General features: G+C 34.9%; 1 long non-coding RNA gene across 1 annotated transcript in view; it reads right to left on the bottom strand.

Moving 5' to 3' along the window:
* The window catches only part of LOC146995353 (uncharacterized), a 97,460-nt gene extending 89,919 nt beyond the window's left edge, over window positions 1-7,541 (bottom strand). The window contains exon 1 of the long non-coding RNA XR_015042985.1: window positions 7,138-7,541. This is a non-coding gene — a long non-coding RNA (uncharacterized LOC146995353). The remainder of the gene's footprint in view (window positions 1-7,137) is intronic.
* Window positions 7,542-14,125: the final 6,584 nt, after the last annotated feature.

Raw genomic sequence — 14,125 nt, 5'->3', positions numbered from 1 at the left:
GAAAACGTTTGTCAGAAATTAAGTTAATTAAAGACTCAAAATCATTGATGTTTCTACTTTTACAATAATGGATCCAACATGATCTTAAACGAGAGGCGAACTGCAAATGAGTTTCCCTCATCAACCTTAGAGCTTGGCGAAAATTTTTTAAACATATAATTGGCGATGGTTCATATTCCTTAAGGATTAATGATTTAATTTTTTCATAATCTTTCAAATCATCATCTTTAATATATACTAGAATATTAGAAGATTTATCACCTATCAGTTTAAGTAAAATTTCAGACTTAAACTCATTTGGTATGGCTCTTATGCTTAAAAGCCCTTTCTATTGAATCAAAAAATAAGTTCCATGCTTCACCCCTTTTAGGTACAGAAATCGATAATGCCTGTACAGCTTTCAAAAGCTTGTCTAATGAAAGTGTATTTTCTACGTTGTTACTTTCGATTTGCATCAAACGCAGTTTCACAATTTCTTCTGACTTTTTCCTTTCTTCAACCGTAGTATTAAGAAATTCAATAACTGAATCTTTATCTTTCAAATATTCTTTAGAACTTAAAGCTTATCTTTTAATTCTACAACTTTTAAACTAGAATCGGCTTCTTCACCGAGTTCCTTCAACACTGAAATCAAATCACTTTTAACTACTCCCTTAAACATATTTATAAGAAATTTTCCTTAAATTTACAACAAAAATTTCTCACCTTTTTCTCAAAATTCATTCACCTTCGTTCTCTCTGGTTCTCGAAAGAGAGCGTGCTGTAATGGCTTCACGGTTCAGTAAGGCACCATTAAAAAACGAAACAAACATTTATTAAAATTAACGTTCAAAGAATAATAGTATACTCGGAGCAATACCTCTCTCCTACAACATAGCGAAATCTACCACCATGCTTCTGAGGCTAACATGCAACTCCCGTTTCTCTCACTTGCTGGACTCTGGTAGGCAGCTGATTGGCTGCCCGCAGCCAGATACATGACAACTATATTTTGCAGACAGCACGGACAAACGTGCTCCATCTGCAAAATACTTTTACTAACAACAATTATTACAATGAGGAAATAGAAGAGAATGTTTATAATTTTAATATTCACCTCTCGGACCGTATTGGTAATGAGCATATTAATCCCACCTCACCTAATGAAATTTATGACATAATCAAAAATCTAAAAATCAGAAAAGCTCCGGGTTTCGACGGGATTTCAAATAAAATTCTAAAAATTCTGCCTAAAAGCTACATTGTCCTAACAACTAATATCATAAATGCGTGTCTCAGGTTAAACTATTTTCCACAGCAGTGGAAACATGCAAATATTGTTACTTTCCTTAAACCGGAGAAAAATCCAAGAGAGCTTAACTCATACCGTCCAATTAGTTTGCTTCCTGGGCTGGGCAAAGTTTTCGAAAGGGTCATACAAAGAAGACTTACAAAGCACCTTCAAGATAAAAATATCATAAATAGTGAACAATTCGGCTTCAGAACTGGACACAGTACTGTTCATCAACTGCTTAATGTAACAGAGTATATTCGTTCGTTAGCTCATTCGTTCGTTAAAAAGAATACAATTGCAAGTTGTTTTTTAGACTTAGAAAAAGCATTTGACAAGGTGTGGCATGATGGTTTAATTTACAAGCTACACCTTGCTCATCTGCCAATTAACTTCATTAAACTTCTAAAACGTTATCTGAGAAAACGTACCTTTCAAGTAAAAATTAACAACACTTATTCTACGAAGAAATATATCAAAAACGGAATTCCACAAGGAAGTGTTCTTGGACCCAGTCTTTTTTACATTTATACAAATGACATGCCCGTCCCACTTAATTCAAAAATAGTTAAGTTTGCTGATGATACAGCGATATTGACCAGATCAATGAAACCACAACTTGCTGTTGATAAGCTTGAAATTGCAGTGAATCACGTTGTGCATTACCTTAAATCATGGAGACTCAGCATTAATCCCTCTTAAAGCAACATTCTACTTTTTCGCCGACATCGAAAATTCACCCCAGTTGAAGTGAACATTAAAATTAATAATCAAGAAGTTCCTGGGGTTAACAGCACTAAATATTTAGGTATCTATTTTGATTCACAATTGCTCTTTAAAGAACATTCCGAATATGCACTCAGAAAAGCGACTGTCGCAAAAATTGCTCTTCAACCCTTGATTGGCAGAAAATCCAAGTTAAATGTGAGAATTAAAAAGAAAATATATATTACACTTATTCGTCCGATACTTCTGTACGTTATCCCTGTTTGGGCCACCGTTTATAAAACCTACAGAAGAAGACTACAAATTTTTCAAAATAATATTCTACGCGATGTCATCAATGCGCCGTGGTTTGTCAGAAACTTACAGATTCATAAAGAATTGAAGATCCGGCCCGTTCCTGATGAGATACTCACTACAAGCCACAATTTCTTTCAAAAAATAGCTAACTCAAGATATGACCATATAAGGGAGCTAATTAATTATGATCCTACCCTGGAATGTGCTGCAAAAAGGCCCAGAAGCATCTTCCATAATGTGAAGTGGTGAATTGTAAATAGTGTATATAAACAATTTTATTATATGAGACTGTACAATATCCCACAGCATCGGACTTAAAGCTCACTTATTCTTCGTATTTTCAACTACCTCAGATGAACATTGCGACATCCTAATGGATAATGGCATTGCTCTTTGGTAGCTTTTTATATTTTTTATGTTCAATTTGTTTTCTACTACTTATGATTGACTTTGCGACACCCAAATGGGTAATGGCTTAGCTCATAGGTATCTGCTTTTGTGTACATATTGTGTATATAGAGAAATTCACCACTTCGCGTTTGAGAATAACAGCTACAGAGTACAAGACTAAAACCACTGTCTGTTGGTTGATCAAGTGTTCTCTTGCTGTTTCATTGTGTATACATTTAATTTACTATGCTTTACAAGTATTGTGTGTCTTCAAGTGTGAATTCTTCATTTTCACTTTATTATTTGACTGTGCTTACCTGCAAGTACTGATTTCTTTTTCCACCGGAGTGTGAACTTTCAAGAAACATTGGCCGAGGTCAGTTTACGGGAGGGTGACTCCTGTCGTAACTGCCGCCGACCTACGACGTTTCAAGCCACACCCACTGGGTAGAACTCATTGCAGTTCAGCCTGGCAAGTGCCATTTGATTTAAATTATGAAATTCAAAGTATTAGTGATTTAATTATGATTGTTCATCACTAGTTTACTACATAACTTAATATATTTTCATATTTTGTTGCCAGCTCTAACAGTTTCCCAGATGCACTTCTAAATTCTAAATTTCATTGTGTACTCATGTACTATTCTAGCTCCGCCTATACAGGCGCGGCGGTTACCGCCTTATTCTCATTTTTCCAAGCCTTAGGGCAATACCATGACAGGCAGTTAAAGCAGTGGGCTGCTAAATGCTGTCTAAATCAGATAACTGAATTGAACTGAACTGAACAAACGTGCTTACAGTTACCGACCACTTGCGGTGAGAAACTTAAAGGATACGTAGCACTAAAATTAAAAGGTACGAGTAGTGCAAGACTACTCAGTTCAGTTCAATCTAACAAGCTGATTTGGAATCTACACCAGTAGGTTAATAATTCGGTGGAAAGATTGCGAAGCTGTAAGAAATAACAACGTGGGATCACAGTACCAAAACAACGCTCTGACTAAACTTTTCGCTACATCTGTTTAAATACACTCGTTCACCCTAACTAATTTACATACAGGCGAGGAAATGCAAGGGTTATAAGAGAAGATAGAAAAGGATAACAAATTAAAATACTTTAAAGTAAAAATAAATGAAACCATAAATGTTTCCTCGCCAAATTTAAGTACCGTCTATAAGTAGTATTTAACGACCTTGATAAAGATAATTAAATTCCAGTTCTAACCCTGAATCCACTTTCATAAATTTTGAATCTTAAGATTAATTTAATGTATTTACAGAAGAACTGTCTGTTTTCATTACACACACAGCATTCTTCTTAAAAATGTTTCCTTTTGTCTCCTTTCAGATCTCTGGTAGAAAATAGTTTAGAAAAGGTCGAAAACATTTAATATATCTATGTAACTTTCGAAAGTTTTACGCAATCATAATTACTTCCATTTAATATCACATGGGGGAATTTTACTCATCACATTCTTTCCAAATTTCAAATCTTCCCCCTCCTACTCTCTAGCAAAGTGTACTGATATGAGAGCGTGTGTTCATGTAAAGTGTGTTCCACACTACTGTCTATCCCACAGCCTACTTTAGAATTTAGACAAACTAGACCTCAGAAATACATCCTACATTCATTTATCAGCCATGAGGTGTTAATTTTTCTGAAAAATTAGTATTGGGCGGACAGCCTTAGATGAAATTTCTGCATTCTCAAACTAATTTTTAACTTTTAACATAAATTATACTATTAGCTTAACCTTAACTCTTTCATACATACATATTTACTTCCGTTTTACAAGTATGCACAAATATACTTTTAGTTTTAACACATATTTTACAAAACCTTTGCAATGACTTTACTTGAATTTACTGCAAACAATTTCAAATCATTTATATTCAAGAATATTTTCTAGTTCAAAGAGAAACGAAATTGGTTTAGCTGGAAACAGGTCAAAGTTTTTTAAACTAAACCTCTGAGCAGAAACGTGAACCTCTCGTTCTTATTTTTACTTAAAGTACTCTAATAGAAATAATTACAGCGTCTTGCTCAACACAAATTTTAAAAAAAGTCCCCGGTCGAAGCAACAAGCAAAAGAAATTTTCCAGCAAACTTCCAAATTAGAATTATAATAAAACTAAAGTAGAGTAATATCCACTTATCTTTTGTTTATTGAAGTCAGACATTCTCTTTTAGACGAATTGCTTCCAGGAGAAAAAATTGCTAATCTGCTGGATCCTCAGTCGTCGATGCTATCATACACTGCCCTCCTTGTTTCATGGGTGCATTTAGTTTGTACGCTGTTCCTTTTTCCTACGACACCTTCTTCTGGCGTTGACCAAGGCTTGTAGTTGCTAGGCGGCTACTGGAATCTGGTCATCAAAGCTCTCTGCCCTGTCCAGGAAATGCTGTCCTGGTTCGTCGAAGGACTTCCGAAGCAGTTTTTTGCGCTGGGGAGGTTCTTCCCTAAACGGCCGCTTTCATCATGGAATCTGCTCTGCCAACCGATCGATAACATCCTGTCTCGACACTTGCAGTACGAAGCGCTGATTCCTTGGCTGGCGTTGTTTGCCCGTCACCCACTCGCTGCATCTCATAGGTCGTCCCATTCTGCTTTCGTTTATCGTTCTGCTTTCGTGCTGGCCTCAGTTTGTTCACAATGTTTCCTTTGGGCTCTTCATGCTTGCACCTTTTCACTTTTGTTTCGTATACTCTGGCCTCCTTTCTTTCCTTTTTTGAAATCACAATTCTCGCCGACGGAGCTCATCTCTTGCCTTTGGCGCTTGTGCTTCCTTTCTGTTAGAAATTGATTCCTGCAAAATATCTTTAAACATTGGTATATCAGCGCGTATATCAATATTTTTTCACTTGGTCCACATTTATTGTAATATTCTTGCCGTTACATACGGTACCACATATTCTTTGTATAATGAACGGCCCTCAAATATAGGACAGAATTTAGTCACTTTTTCTTGCGTGGCGCAGGAAAATGTCTTAAGAACTTTGTCCCCAGTTTAGGGCGAAAAATCGAAATCATTATTTTCCTACCATAGAGTTCCTGCCTTTGTTTTTGCGATATCCAAATTTGCTACTGCCTCATTAATCAAATACTGAATATCTGTTAATTTAAATTCTGCCTCCCGTTCTTGGACGAAAAACAATTTATCCGAGGGGGTAATTATCTTCCACTCCCAAAATAATTCTGCTGACGTTTTCCGGTAGTGCATTGTTTGGCTGTGTTTAGGGCAAAAGCCAATTCGTTGACGGAATCATCCCAGCGTCGCTGGTAAGCTTTCACATAGCTAGGAATAATTTTAACGATATTCCTGTTTACGCGTTCTGCAATATTCAATTGTGGCCGATCAGGGACTCTCTCTAAATGACGTATGCCAAGCCCTGCATGTAGATTTTCGAAAATTTGGTTAATAAACTGGGGATCATTGTATGAGATAACCCTAAATAGTGCACCGTATTTTAAGATATATTTATTAGAAAAGAATCAGATAGGATTTCAGCTGATGCTCTTTTGAAGGAAATTATTTCTACCCACTTCAAAAAGTGATCCACAATAATAAGCGAGTATCTTTTTTTTATTAATTTCACTATGTGGGTATGAACCTAACAACTCGACTCCCATTAATTCATTCCTATTAATTCACGTGCTGTGTGCGGCCATGGTTCACCCATTCCTGCCAACATCGTCTAACAGTGGCATCGCTCCTGCTCAAATGTCGAGCTATTCGCCGATAAGACCAACCGGCTTCTTTGAGCCCAACTACATGACCTCTCTCAAATTCTGACATCTGCGCATGTCGTTCGCTCACCTGTATGCGAGGCATAGTTACTGTCTACCAGAGTACACGGAATGAAATTCGTGAAGAATTTATGACCTGGAATCATAATTTTTCCTCTTAAATATCCTGCCAGTTGCACAGATCAGATGCGCTGTAGCGATAACCGTTCATTCATTGGCAGCCAAAATGGAAAATTTTGCATTTTTGGTCGAAACCTGTATGCATACCAATTTGTGTTTTGTCTAAGAGTGTATAATGCATAATAGATTAATTAAAATAAGTTCCTAATGAGACTCGAATAACCTAAACTTAAAAGTTTTAAGCAGCGAATGAAAACATGTCGTCGTAAAAAAGTCTTAGATAGAATAAAAGGGCATCAGAAATGAGATTTCACAAATGAAATTTCCCTCAAAACAAGGCTTATTTCTACTTTTTTTTTGGGGGGGGACATGAATCTGCTTTACTGAAAAAATGTTTTAATATGGGAATAGCCTCCAATACCTTTGACTTCTTTTACAAGTTGAAAATGTAAGAGCATTTCGCGACTATTAAATTGCCATTGTTTACAAATCATTATAAATTAGGAACTGTATTTTAACGTGATGTGATGCTAACAATTAGAAGACATTTTATGCATTATAGTGAGAATTAACAATTTTACATACCGTTTACATTTGGAATTTTCTTCGTCGATCATCTTTGATGAATTCATCCCTGAAAACAGCCGACGTATAACTTTCGATGTCAAAACACCAATTCAGTATGGCGCTTCACGAAGCGGTAAGATGTGTGGATTCGTAGATCATCGAAGCGCATGCGCAAAAGAATAAACCAGACTTGGCTTTGCCCCTGTAAAGTTGCCTTTGGGATATACACAGACCAAGCGACGCCAGGTAGGAAGAAAATACTTTATATATATATCTTTGTCAGTGCTTTTCAAGCACTATTCCTTGGAACCGCGCAGTTCAATGTAAATCCTCAAGGAGTTCCATAGATCGAAATGAAAGTCCAAAAGAATTTTTGAACATTGTGTGAACCTCCAAATTAAACGTCTACGTGAAGAATTAAATACTGATTTATTTCCATTGTTATTACCACTTAAAATAATATAGAGGATATAAGATGTTTGTTAATAAACCAATTATCGTACTATTTTGATTATTATTTCTCTTCTACTATCGTCGGCTCCCAACATATTGTATATTATCGGATCTCCTAAGATAAACCGAACACCGGATATGAAGGACTTCACTTGCTTTAGATTTTGTTTATCTTGAGCCTCTTGATAGCTAATGTATACAAGCGCAATGTTCTTGAGTTCGAGGAAAGGGGTCTTCAGCAGCTATTTCTGACTGTCACTTTATCATTCCTTCATGCTACCGAATTTCTTAAATCAACTTGAGATTTCTTAGCCGTAATTGATGCGAGAAAGATTAAGGGAGGCACGTGTTCTCAATTTCTCACACACTGCGGAAATTTTATTTTCTCTTACTGTTACTAGATCGTGTAATCTTCAGGTTGATCAACAAATAGAACGTTTATTTTAAACCATTTTCTCAGTTTGTGTTGTTCTATCTAGCAGTAACGACGAGATAATTAGTAGGCTGACAGTTTTTACCGTTACAGGACTTAACAGTTAGAATAGTGTGAAATCATGTAAATTGATCAGTTTTATAATATGAAGAAATACTGACTGCTATTTTTTTGGCATGAAGCGTATGCAATATCATTATATTTTCAATGTTTTTTAATATTTGAGATGTTCATGGTAGAGACTTCATGGACAGAAATAATTGTATTTCCATGGTTGCTCTGCATTGACAAAATTTGAAGTCTTTTGTAATGTGCGAATCATGCTATGTGATTGCAAAACCCCGGAAATTTCAGAACACCTTCAATATTTTAGTTAAACTTTAACCCTTTGACGCGCGGTGGTCGCGCCCTGAAACCACCATTTTCCGAATTTTTTTTTCTCCTCTTTTTTCCGAAATTTTTGAATGAAAATGAATTGATTACTGATCTTTTACATCTAAATAACAAAAAATGACTGTACAATCGTATATGTTTTAGGTATTAATACTTCAGATCGGATGCCTTTTAAAATTCGTTTTCGATGAGACAAAATAACTTCCTTTTATTAATATAAACAACTTTAAATTTCAAAAGTTTGTCATTGCACATCATGATTTCTATCATAAGCAATAAAAAATTGCAGTAATTAAACTGCATATATAAAAAAAAACCCCTCTATATGTATGGCATTTGCTATGTGGTTTCAGGGCGCGACCTCTGCCCCACTAGAGCATTGTGTCACAATGGCAGGGTAAGAACTGCGCCAAATTTGGTCGAAAATCCCCGTCCCCTCTTTTCTAATCCACGAACTGCGCGACGTTTCCTGTCCCCCATTTATTTCCAAGAAGAGTGAGTGCTACAAAAAGTCGTTTATCGCCATTAATTGGACATTCTATTGAGACTGCAAGCCTTTATTTTCGTTTATCAATATTGCAAAAATTGTGCATGTAAAACAAATATTAATTTAAAGTCTGGCGTGGGCTAAAAAATAAATTTCTTTTACACTCATTTTAAAGTTTTATGATGCTTAAAGAAATGACGACCCAGATCTTTTTTATTCTTTGTAAGAATTAAAAACTTTCCAAGTTGTAGATTTTAGTCGCTGATATACACTGACAACCAATAAGTATTTGGACACTTGTGATAGAAAAGAAAAACTAACTTTATTCAAAATCAATAGTTAGTAGAGCCTCCACGAGAGGTAATTACAGCGTGGACCCTCCGGGGCATACTTTCCACAAGTCTTTGTATGACAGCTAGTGGTATTTTCTTCCACTCGACTTGGAGAAGACATAGAAGTTCTTTCACCGATTTTGCACGGGTAGTGCACCCCTGAATTCGGCGATGCAACTTGTTCCAGAGGTTCTCGATAGGGTTCAGGTCTGGACTCTGGGCAGGCCAGTCCATTCGATAAACTCCATTGGTACCATACCAAGCCTTGGTTAACGTCGAAACATGACAATTGGCATTGTCGTCCTGAAAGTAACAAGAGTCCAACCCGTAAAACTGCCACAACGTAGGAAGCACATTGTCATCCTAAATAGTGCAGTAGGCATCTGAGTTGAGCTTACCATGAATGGGGACCAAGGGTCCCAGCCCATACCAGGAGAAACACCCCCAAACCATAATTCCACCTCCGCCGAACTTGAGTGTTGGCACAATGCATTCTGGTAGGAGACGTTCTCCAGGTAGACGCCAGACCCAGACCCTGCCATCCGAACGGTAAAGGGTGAACCTGGATTCGTCACTCCAAAGAAACCGTTTCCACTGATCTACCGTCCAATTTCGATGTGCTTTGCGCCACATTAACCGAGCAGCGCGGTTAGACCTTTGTGATCAAAGGCTTATGGGCAGCAGCACGACCATGAAAACCAAGCAGATGTGCTTCCTTACGGATGGTATTCATAGAAACAATACTCCCGGATGCCTGTTAAAACTCCTCGCGGATGCGGGCCATCGGTTGTGTGCGGTTCTTCCAAATTTCTCTGGACAGCACTCGTTGGTCTCTATCTCCCAGTTTCGTTGTTCTGCCGACTCGGGGCACATTCCGACAATCACCGCTCACCTTCCACTTCTTCTGCTATCTTCTGCTATCTAAACATCTTCTGCTATCTAAGAAGATGTTTCTAACACCTTAATCACATTGGCCACTGTCGATTTTGGGTACTTCAGCTCGCTAGATATGTCCCTTAAGGATCGGCCACATTTCTGATACCCGATAATTATACCTTTCTCGAAATCAGAGAGCTCCGAACTGCGAGGCATCTTGCATGCGACTAAAGCCTGTTTCCTACACGATATATACCGGCGGAGTCCGTGACATACCTTAGGACCGCAGATATCGTCATTTGCATAGGTGTCCAAATACTTATTGGTAGTCAGTGTATATATATATATATATCTATATATATATATATATATATATCAGTTTTGAATAGTAAAATTGATAGATTAATGACATACACAAAACTGATACATAATCAACGTATCAAATATCGGATTTTTAGCTCACCTTAAATAAGTTTCTTGTCTAGATAAATATTAACAAATCTTCTTAGATAGCAGAATGGTTTTAACTTTCAAATTTACCATTTTAGGTAAACAGTTCTAATTTAATTATAACAATTATCTTTATTAAATCTAAAAATTGGACTTCTTAAGTCGTTCTAAATTCACACTTATATTATTGCAATATATTCCCGTATTAAGCTTTCCATTTTAAATCATTGAAGTTATTTTAAAGTTATTTAACTTTGTTACAAATTCCATATTTTAATACTAGAAACGTTTAAATATTTATTCTGTTTTCCACCTGATGTACTTTTGCATACATTTAATTTCTAATACACATTTAATTAATAAATTAATAATTATGAGCGTCAGCAGAATTTTCATAATTAAAAATAAATAAATAAAAATAAATAAACTCCCTTATATTTATATCCTGGGATTTTCATTTCCCTTTTAATCCATTCCTTTATCACATATTGTTGCACTGTACTCAAGTTTTCATGTATGTAGAATTTATATACTTTGTATTCACGCCCATTTATATTTAAATGATAATTTTTGCAAATTCTTGCATCACAACTGTAGTTAACAGAAGATGTTTCTAACACCTTTGGCAAAGCTTAATCTTCAGCATGTAGCTTATTTTCCAACCTAGTTTCAGGCTGAATGATTTGTAAAATTAATTACTTGAAATTATTTGTTAACAAAGATGGTCGCTAAATCACGCTAATAATATTTCTAACTGTTGTAATTTATAATGCAACGAGTTCATGTGATTTATAATATAATTCATTTATAATTTTTTCAGCAGTATTGAAATTAATAGCAGATACTGATAATGATATACATATAGATTACAATGATTTAGATTGCCATTGCCTTCTTCACTCATGCTTTTATGCTACATTCCTAATATTTCATAATGGCATACAGGTAAGTTTAACTCATTCACCAAACATGTCAATCTCTAATTCAGCCCACTTTTGTTCTTACGTGTGCTGTATCTTCTATTTTCTTTAATATATTGTTCAGCCTAATTTCAAAAGGTCTTGTGGAAAAGTCACTAAACATTGGTAATTCGACCCGAGTTTCTAGTCCCAGTGATCACCCAGCTCTTTCTTTTTTTGTACTTATTTACTGTACAAAAACGTAGCGTAAAAATTTCAGTTCATAAATTAAAAATACTTTTCTAAATTTATTCTTTAAAAATATTGAAAAAATTTTCACCTTTACCTTAGCATTACTTTTTACAAATCCCTCTAATGAGAAAAAATAAGGAAAGAAATTAACTCAGTTTCGGTGATTGATACCTCGGTGCAAATTATATGTAACATTTTTCCAAAAGCATAGAGTTTATATGGATATCAATAAATTAAGGATTATTTCTCCATCTAATTTTCTTAACGTGTTTATTCCAGAATTTTCTTTTCACACTGTAGCGCTTAATTTTATGAGTTTTCTATAGTCATTCAATTTCTCTACCCATGGCAACTTTGCACACCTTCTGACAAGTAGTTATATTTTTAACCACTGTATTTTAATTCCTGTTGACTATCAGTACATTATTCACTTGTTTCACAAGTGCAACTTTTATTTTATACGCAAATCTACGTAAAATAGCATTAAAACTTCAGTTATGCGGAGCTCCTGATCGATTGCTTGTTTTAGATTGAATGAAATTAAGCTTAATCTTACTGTTAATTAGCTTGTTATTAATTTAATTGTGTTTCTAACTAATTATATGTTCAGATATTTCCAAGTATATTACACAAACTTTTGCATCCTAATTTTTAGTTTTTGATTAAAAAATAAGCTTTTATTTATTGTGTGTATTTATTTAATTATGGCAAAGCACACGAAGGCTAATTGCCTAAGGGGAGGGATGCCTTCGTGGATGACTTTCTAAGGGAAACTGGCTCGTATACACGTTACACATGGGGAAAACCACGAAAACGCCCATGCTTTTATTTATTTATTGAGAGGCCTGACTGATTATATTAAGTTGCAGTACTGTTTATCTAATTCTTTTCTTCTAGATAAATTTTAGAAAAACTTCTTAGCATAATAATTTAAATTTATTTACAATTTATACGTCAGTGATCCAAACGCATAGTAATGTTGTTATAATAGATTTCATGCTAAGCTTTCTTTTTAAATTTAACTATTAATTTCTGCAAACATTTACATGATTACTTTAATTAACAAAAAATATTTCTAGCACACTTTGATATGGAATAATTTTTTGCACTCTATTAAATTTTCCAGTCTAGTTCAGACATCTTGACTATTATTGATGTAATTTATTAAAAATATAATTTGTATGCTTTATAATTATTTAATTTATGATATTATTATCATAAATGAAAGATGTTTGTAATGCTAATATGTATGTTTACCAATACCTTTTATTTTCTTTGTTAGCTCTTGCATTTATTACTGTTATTCAAGTTAATTAGCCTGCTTGTTAGATATTTTTTACTTGTTCTTGTGATATGTAATTCTATTTATTTATTTTTATTTTCCTCTTGGCTACAATTGGCTTCGAAAAGTTAAATTGTAAGCCTGTAGGCAGCAGGGGGAAGAAATTTTGATTGGCGCAGTTGGACTCCAGCTCGACCCGGGGGGGGGATTTTCATTAGCGCAGTTGGAGTGCACCCGTCACAATGCTCTAGAGGCTCTGTGGTTGCGCCTTGAAACCACTGCTCTTCACAATGGCGTTTGCTTGCTTCTCAAATAGAAATGTTTATTTTTACCCGGATATAGATAAGGGGTTTTGAAATCACAGAGTTATTTTATTACTAAACAATACATGCAACTGCCCAGTAAAAAGGTCTTTCTTTTCCAAATACCTTTCTCTGACATCAACACACTTGCTCCCCAAGCTAGTACTGTGATTTTATAAATTATTTCGTGTGCTTTAAATTTAACGTAAATATACTTTGCTATAATTAAAAATAGAAATTGCTTAAAAGTTTTATTTAAATTAAAAATATTTTCTGAATATTTTAGGACGAAATACGAATAAAATAAGTATGAGTGGGAAACGAACGATCCGTACAAAGCCAAAAAGACCAAGCCCTCCCCCCATTAACATAAAAAACCACAAATTTCATGTGCCAGATGAAAAGAAACTAAATAACTCTGGACATATACCAGTGAAATTTAAATCCAAGCAGTGTACATTTTGTAGCACAAGGAAGAAACCTCATAGAACAAGATGTATGTGCGAAACGTGCAGTGGGGGTCTATGCATGTGCCAAAAAGACAAAACATGCTTTGAACAGCGTCACAAAAAAAAATTTGTTCTTTGAAATTTAAAAAAAAAACACTGAGATCTTTTTTATTCTTATTTTATTCAGTTTTTTAATCCATTTATCCAAATGTCGTTATTACGTAGGTACTTATATTTTCACTGCTATAGAAAAATTACATAAATGTTTATTTTTTAATTTTTTCTGACGATTTACTTTCTAAAATAATGTAAAAATTTATATACTATAATGCAATTCTTACATACATTTTTTTTTTTTTTTTAAAATAGGTAAATTTCGTCATTTATTGGAAACGCGC

This window comes from Stegodyphus dumicola, chromosome 9 (genome assembly GCF_044657685.1).
Source record: "Stegodyphus dumicola isolate Sdum_Otavi_A_Nest chromosome 9, ASM4465768v1".
NCBI lineage: Eukaryota > Metazoa > Arthropoda > Arachnida > Araneae > Eresidae > Stegodyphus > Stegodyphus dumicola.
The sequence above is the reverse complement of the archived record's forward strand: the minus strand, read 5'-3'. Positions and strand labels throughout refer to the sequence as shown.